The 7,851-nt window shown below is 46.9% G+C and overlaps 1 protein-coding gene across 3 annotated transcripts in view; it reads right to left on the bottom strand.

Moving 5' to 3' along the window:
* GUCY1A1 (guanylate cyclase 1 soluble subunit alpha 1) overlaps nucleotides 1–4,309 on the bottom strand; it is a 58,474-nt gene extending 54,165 nt beyond the window's left edge. The window contains exon 1 of one of the 3 annotated variants that reach the window (XM_029235727.1): nucleotides 4,078–4,309. The gene's annotated coding sequence lies outside the window, so the exon portion shown is untranslated. Of the gene's footprint in view, nucleotides 1–3,032; nucleotides 3,109–3,652; nucleotides 3,933–4,077 lie in introns of those variants that run through there. The other 2 variants (XM_029235726.1, XM_029235728.1) reach the window with 2 other exon arrangements.
* Between the last annotated feature and the right edge of the window lie 3,542 nt (nucleotides 4,310–7,851).

The following is a 7,851-nucleotide window of genomic DNA, read 5'->3' as shown; positions in this document are numbered from 1 at the left end:
ACACACACACACACACACACACACACACACACACACACACACACACATATATAAATCTTTTCAGATTCTTTTCCCTTATAGGTTATTACAAGATATTCCCTGTGCTATAAAGTAGGTCCTTGATGATGATCTGCTTTATAGACAGCAGTGTGTATCTGTTAATCCCAAACTCCTAATTTATCCCTCCCCGCCCCTTTTCCCTTTGGTAACCATAAGTTTGTTTTCTATGTCTGTGAGTCTGTTTCTGTTTTGTAAATAAGTTCATTTGTATCTTTTTTTTCCCAATTCCACATGCAAGTGATACTGTATGATATTTATCTTTCTCTGGCTTCCCTGTCGGAACAGGTATTTTTATTTTTAATTAATTAATTTTTTTGGCCGCACTGCGTGGCATTAGTATCTTGGTTCCCTCACCAGGGATCAAACCCATGCCCCTTGCATTGGGAGCGTGGAGTCTTAACCACTGGACTACCAGGGAAGTCCCTAAAAAGGTATTTTTAATGTAAGGTAGCAGAGTGAAAGGGGACACATAGCTATGTCAGACCTGGAAAAAATTCAGGATTAAGAAGCTTTCCTGGGGGTGCCCAGACCCCTTTCCTGGGGTGTTCACTCCCAAAGCCACTGTCTTCTGTTGGCTTCTTGCTAATTCCTACTGCGGTGAGAAGGAAGAAGTGGTACCCGAGTGAATTAACTTAAGTTGCCTTTGATTTTCTGAAAGGGAGAGTTTATTTTAATAAAAAGATTATTAACGGGGGCTTCCCTGGTGGCGCAGTGGTTGAGAGTCTGCCTGCCGATGCAGGGGACACGGGTTCGTGCCCCGGTCCAGGAAGATCCCACATGCCGCGGAGCGGCTAGGCCCGTGAGCCATGGCCGCTGAGCCTGCGCGTCCGGAGCCTGTACTCCGCAACGGGAGAGGCCACAACAGTGAGAGGCCTACGTAGAGCAAAAAAAAAAAAAAAAAATATTATTAACGGCCAGAAAGGATTCCAGGCAAGCAGCTACACGCAGTTGATAATCACATTTCTGTGGCTGGGCCTGGGGGAGGGGGGATCATGGCCCAAAGCCCCTCCTCAGGGCTCATAAGGGCGTCACTCTCCTACTGCTGCTGGGCGGGGACTGGCCTAAAGCTCCTCAGTCCTGGCAAATAATTCTGTTCATACCCTGTAAGCCTGAAGGCTGCAGAAGAACAAGCCTGTGGGCCTGGCACTCAGGGGAGAGAGAAATAGATGAATTAGGTCAGACACTTCCAAACTGTTTGAGAGAAACAAAAGAACCCAATGTGAGTCAGGATAGCCAAAAAATCACTCCAATGCCAAACGAGTCAACTAATCTATGGGCGGCTGAATTGGTTCATCTAAAGACCTAAAACTTGCCAAAAGATTTTCTTGTATCAAGATGGAGAGCCCCAACCAAAATTGCTGCACAGGCACCTAATGAATGTTTACTGAAAACATCTAGATGGCCTAGGGACTAAAAACCAGTGAAATTATTGATATTTTAGAAAGAAAAGCAACTGTTTCTACAAATATGCAGAAAAGTAATAAACTGTAATGTTTAAGAAGAGCTGCTTGGGTACACATTTATAATTAAGTGGTATAAAAATCAACGATACAAAAGTTATACATCCTAGCAAATAAAAGGGAAGTTAAGCAACTTCCTGGAAAATCTAACATTCCTAATGGAAATAACAATTTGAGTTATCACTTACTTCTTTAGTCTTTAGTCCAATATTAATTTAAAAAGTTTTTTAAAATAATGCCTTAACACAAGATCATTTTATAAACCATAGTTATATGAGATTTGAGGACCAAACCTTGTGAAGCTACGTCTCCTTCTACATTCTCAAGAACGACAAAAAAAGTATCTTGGACATGTTATTTTATACCCGGGGACCTAGTAGCGGGGACTTAAAGGGGCCTTTTATATTCATACACTATGAAACACCACACCAAGCATAAGTACTTTCTATTTGTGTTGGGTCTCAAAGAGAGAAAAATAAAATTCTTATTTCCTCTGTCATAAATTAGAAAAAAGATCCTACAGCACAAGAAAAAACAGAATACCCATCTATTCATTACAAATTTCTATTAAACTTCAGGTACTTAAGTTTCCTCGCTGATACATTTAAAAACATACAAGTGGGTCTGTTTTATATGAGATGTTTAATTACTGTATCAATAATTATTCTAGAATTTTACCTACTACTTTATGTCTACAGGCTTTATGTAAAGAGCCTACTGTTTTGATGTGAAAAGTACAGCTTATTTATTTTAACTCCGTGCTTCTTATTTTTCTGTTGGGTCATAGATCCCTTTAGATATCTGAGGACTCTGGATTATCACCCTAAAAATGCAGAGACTCAAACGTTTAAATACAATTTCAGGATCCCCGGAAGCAATACACAGACCGAGCTGTGTAATAACTGAACAGAGAGCACAGACTGCACGGGCAAACTCCACCAAAAGCATAACACTGTTAACATGGCTTTTTGACAAATTAAGATTTGCTTCTAAATTTTAGACATCATATTTCTGTTAATTGCTGTTATTATTGATTTTTGTCACTCTTCATAATATAGTACCTGAAATGACAACTCCCAAAGAAAACAAAAAAACATAGCCGTTTTAGGAAAAGCAACAGATTAGCTCCACACTAGGAACCAAGGTATAAAAATCTACATCCATCACTGAAGGCTCTAACGCTTATCCACGTGTCATCAGAGGGTCAGCGATGTTCCTCCCAAGAGCAGTTCTATCTAGTTAGGAGGTAAGCATTTGATGAAATCGCTGTCACAGGGCTGACCCTGATATGTTATAAATCAAGCTCTAATTTAAAACTGTATATATGACCCGTTCTACTTAAAATTCCAGGGGGTTTCAGTGTGTTGGAAACCAAGACGCCCCGGTCACAATTAAGCGACACGTTCAACCTTCTGGCTTACTTCAGAAGATACACACTGTTCACCAAGTGCAAAATGAAGGCGCAACCCTGGGAAACGAGGGAGTAAAGGAAAGACGCACGTTATGCATAACCTGAAATCACATGACCACTCGCGGCGGAGCGCCCACACAAGTGCCGCCGCGAGGCTGCTCGGCCCACCCAGGACAGGCTGAGGGCACCGGCCCGACGCCAACCGCTCCCCAGGGCGCCGCGGTCACAGGGGGCATCGGATCCCCAAGCAGTAATTAACACGCGCACACACACACACAGACACGCGCGCGCGCACACGAACACACGCACAGGCACACGCGCGCACACACACACGCGCGCACAGGCACACACACACGCACACGCACGCAGACACACGCACACTCCCCGGCGGAGCCCGGCAGCCCCCCTGGAAGTTCGCGGCGGCCCCGCTGAGCGATCCCGGGGTCGCAGCCGCCCGGCCCCCAGGAGCGTGAAACGCTCACGCGCAGCGTGGCCGGACGAGGCTGCGGTGACGCCGCTGCGGCCTCACTCCCCGCGGGCCCTCCGCCCTCGGCCGCCGCGGGGCCCCGGGGCGCGGAGCTGCCCCCGGCGTGGGAACCGGCCCCGGTCCCGGGAGCGCAGGAGGGCTTCCTGGGGGGCACGCGAGGGCCCGGACTGGGGGCCGCGGAGAGGGCCGCCCCCCGGGAGCCCGGGCCGGCGAGGGCGCGCGGCGACCACTTACTCGGGGGCGTCTCGACCTCGGGCTGCGTTTCCGGCTCGCCGGCAGCTCCGGGCGCGCCTCGCAGATCCGCGCCGCCCGCGCAGGAGGAGAGTGGGCGGCGGGCGGCAGAGGGGGGCCCGGCGGCGGCACCTGCCGGTCCCTGCACCGGTGTCCCCACAGCCGGCAGCCGCCGCGCCTCTTCCCGGCTGCCGCTCAACAGGCAGGGCGGGCGCGGCGCGCAGCAAACCCGGTTCCCGCGCGGCGCCCACGCTCAGGCAGCCCCGGCCCCGGGCTCCCGCTCTCTCTCTCCCTCTCTCCCTCCCTGTCTCCTCCCCCCGCTCTCAGCCCTAAGGATCCCTCGCAGCGCCTCTCCCTGCGGTCTTTTCGGAACCCCTCCCCTTCCCTGCACCAAAAGACTGAGAAAGAAAGCAGCGGTTGAAACGCACCATGGTGAGGTTACGCCGGGCCCCTGTCCGCTCGCGGCGCGCCCTCCCCGCAAGTGTCGGTCGCCTGGGGGGCGGGGGGCTCCCGCGGCGGCTCCCTGCCTTCTGCGTGGACTCTAGCAGCCAAAGTGTAGGGAAACTACACCGAAATCTGCTCCTGGAAAGCCAGCTCGGGGCTGAGTGTCACCCACTGCGACCATACTAGGGCAGGGGGACTGAGTCCTCCAGCCGCCCAGTCGCCTTCCCAGCAGTTCCTGTGTGGAGACGGAGACCAGGGAACAGGGACAAAGGCAGAGAAAGGAGAAAGAGGGAGGGAACGCAAGGAAAATTTGGCCGACTTAAAAAAACAATGTTTTCCACTATGCACTGGGCCGGAAAAACCTCAGCTCTCCGTAGTTAGAAACTCCAGCATTTCTGCTGGGAAATTGATGTCTCTGCATGGATGGTTTTCGTGCCCTGGTTCTCAGGTTAAAGCCAATCTGCTCCTTTGCAAATGCAGTTCTATGGCTGCCGAGCATTTACATCTTTCCAGTAAGGTCCTGATTCTGCCTGGTTCGGTACATTTAGTTCTGTTTGTTGGATGTGCGGGGTGTGTGTGTGTGTGTATTCCAGAACAGAAAAATAAGTTCTTATATAAGTGTTTTGAGTCACCTTTCCGACCTCAAAAAAGCTCATTATGCTGTTTCATTTTGAATTCATAATTAGTCATGATTATTATGCGATCTTTCTTCAAACCCAGGAACTCTGAGATACATTGTTCGTGGTTATCTCCAATTCGTATATTTCTCCCCAAACTTACCCACATAAATCTCTCCATTTTAGACTCATCTCCCAGCCTTGACAACTATGCTGTCCTCCAGGCAAACATCAGTCAGAATAAACATACATTTAAATAAGAAAAAATACATTTAAATAAGAAAAAAGGGCGTTTAACTAAAATTTGCCTTAGTATCGGGCAACTGGTCCAGAGCTATAAGTGCATTTTTTGGCTCTGCCATCTCTGAAACCATCTGTTTCTCTACATCCGATGCATGATAATCTCTTAGGTCAAAAGGGCTTTTGTCTTCAGAGAATTTAAGTGCTAGGAGGAAACAAATAAGAAGTACCCAGTATCGCATAGTTGAAAGAGGATTTCATAGTATTTTAAGAAAGATAAAGCTAATGATTTGAAAGCTCAGAGGAAGCACAGATACCGTCTGACTGGAGACTATTTCATATCAGATTGGCAGTAGAGTCAGGCCTTAAAGCACAGATCATATCTGGGAAAAGATAAAATAGAGGAAGTTTTTGTCTTTTGTGTTTTTCAGGCAGCGGCAAACTTGTGAGCAAAGGCTTGGAGGTGGGAGGGCAGGACCCTGCTGTTCAAAAAGGGAGTGGTGATCACAAGGGTCGGAAAGGCCATCGTTTCTGCAAATAACAGACGCTGGAGAGGGTGTAGAGAGAAGGGGACACTCCTCCACTGTTGGTGGGAATGTAAACTGGTGCAGCCACTGTGGAGAACAGTATGGAGGGTCCTTAAAAAACTACAAATATTGATAGAACTACCATATGACCCAGCAATCCCACTCCTGAGCATATATCCGGAGTGAGCTATAATTCGAAAAGATACATGCTCCCCTATGTTCGTAGCAGCACTATTTATAATAGCCAAGACATGGAAGCAACTTAAATGTCCATCAGCGGATGAATGGATAATGAAGATGTGGTGCATGTACACAATGGAATACCACTCAGCCATCAAAAGGAATTAAATAATGGCATTTGCAGCAACAGTGGATGGACCTAGAGATTGTCATACTACGAGTAAGTCAGAAAGAAAAAGACAGATACCATGTGATATCACTTATATATGGAATCTAAAATATGACACAAATGAACTTATCTATGAAAGAGAAACACACTCACAGACATAGACTTGTGGCTGCCAAGGGGGAGGAGAGTGGGGGAGGGATGAATTGGGAGTTTGGGATTAGCAGATGCAAACTATTATATACAGGATGGATAAACAACAAGGTCCTACTGTACAGCACAGGGAATTATATTCAATATCCTGTGATAAACCATCATGGAAAAGAATATGAAAAAGAATGTATATGTATATATATAACTGAATCACTTTTCTATATAGCAGAAATTAACACAACATTGTAAACCAACTATACTTCAATAAAATAAACTTAAAAGGGAGTCATTTGCAAAGTACACCAAAAAAAGTATAAGCAGATGAGGTAGAAAGGTAAGTTGAGTCCAGACGGCCTCATTGGCCCGCCTTCTAGTTGTCATGCATTGCAGCCTCATATAAAACCTGGTGTTTCCTTTTTTGTTTTTCTCTACCGTCATTACTCTTCTCAACATACCCTTCGTCCTGGATCATGACTTGCTTGACCCATTCATTCTTGCCTTTACCAGCCTCAAATTCTAAGGCACACAGACTCCTTGGTAAGGACTACGGTGGACCTCAGTACTTTCTACCAGGACCTACCCAGTTTTACCACGGGTGGCTCTCAGGTAGAGTCCTGCGCGAGCAATCCCTCAGAGACATAGTGAGTTCAGTTCCAGGCCACCAAAATAAAGCACATATCACAATAAAGCGAGTCACACAAATCTTTTGTTCCTAGTGCATATAAAAGTTACATTTACACTGTAGTCTATGAAGTATGCAGTAGCATTATGTCTAAAAAACAATGTATCTGCCTTGACTAAAAAAGTACTTTGTTGGGCTTCCCTGGCGGCGCAGTGGTTGGGAGTCCGCCTGCCGATGCAGGGGACACGGGTTCGTGCCCCGGTCCGGGAAGATCCCACATGCCACGGAGCGCTGGGCCCGTGAGCCATGGCCGCTGAGCCTGCGCGTCCGGAGCCTGTGCTCCGCAACGGGAGAGGCCACGGCAGTGAGAGGCCCGCGTACCGCAAAAAAAAAACCAAAAAACTTTGTTGCTAAAAAATCCTAACCATCAATGAGCCTTCAGCGAGTCTTAGTAGTAAGTCAAAGATCACTGATCACAGGTCACCATAGCAAAATACAATAATGAAAACGTTTGAAATATTGTGAGAATTACCAAAATGTGACACAGAGGCATGAAGTGAGCAAATGCTGTGGGAAAAACGGCACAGATAGACTTGCCCGATGCAGGGTTGTCACAAACCTTCAATTTCTAACAAAAATGCAATAAAGGGAAGTACTAAAAAGGTCTGCCTGTGGCCCTCTCCCGTTCTCTCTAGGGTGTGTGGGAAAAGCAGCCAGCCTGGGGTACAGGAACCACCAAAGCGTGATTGTGAGAGACATTCTCTAATCTGGATGACTGATATGCCCTGAAAAATAACTAAGAGTTCCTTGATGTTGGGAAGTAATCTTTCCAGCCTAAGTGCTTAGCGAGGAACATGGATCACAGGAGGGATTCGGTAAATCATTGACTGGATAAATGAACACTTGAATATTTCATCACCTTTGAGATCTCTTCTGTCTCACAGATGATGTGTAGGTTAAAACCTACCTGCCTCCACTGTATTGAGAATAGGAAAGTTGTCATGACAACTTCATCAAAATGTTAACAAGGACAAGTATTCAGTTTAAAGCGACTTGACTTTCCGTAAGTTTGTCTCTCAGGCAGAAAAGCTCAAGTTTTTCTTCTCAATGCTTCGTTTTTCCTGTATGCACAACTGGCAACAGCACACAGGCATTCACCTGTGTGTTCTGTTCACATCTGCAGGTGACAATGGCAATCAGGTGCGATCTAACTCCTCGCTGCTCAGAGTGTGGCCTGTGTATCTGCAGCAACA

The sequence above is a fragment of the Monodon monoceros genome, unplaced genomic scaffold (genome assembly GCF_005190385.1).
Source record: "Monodon monoceros isolate NGI ecotype Baffin Bay Population unplaced genomic scaffold, NGI_Narwhal_1 Super_Scaffold_20, whole genome shotgun sequence".
NCBI lineage: Eukaryota > Metazoa > Chordata > Mammalia > Artiodactyla > Monodontidae > Monodon > Monodon monoceros.
The sequence above is the reverse complement of the archived record's forward strand: the minus strand, read 5'-3'. Positions and strand labels throughout refer to the sequence as shown.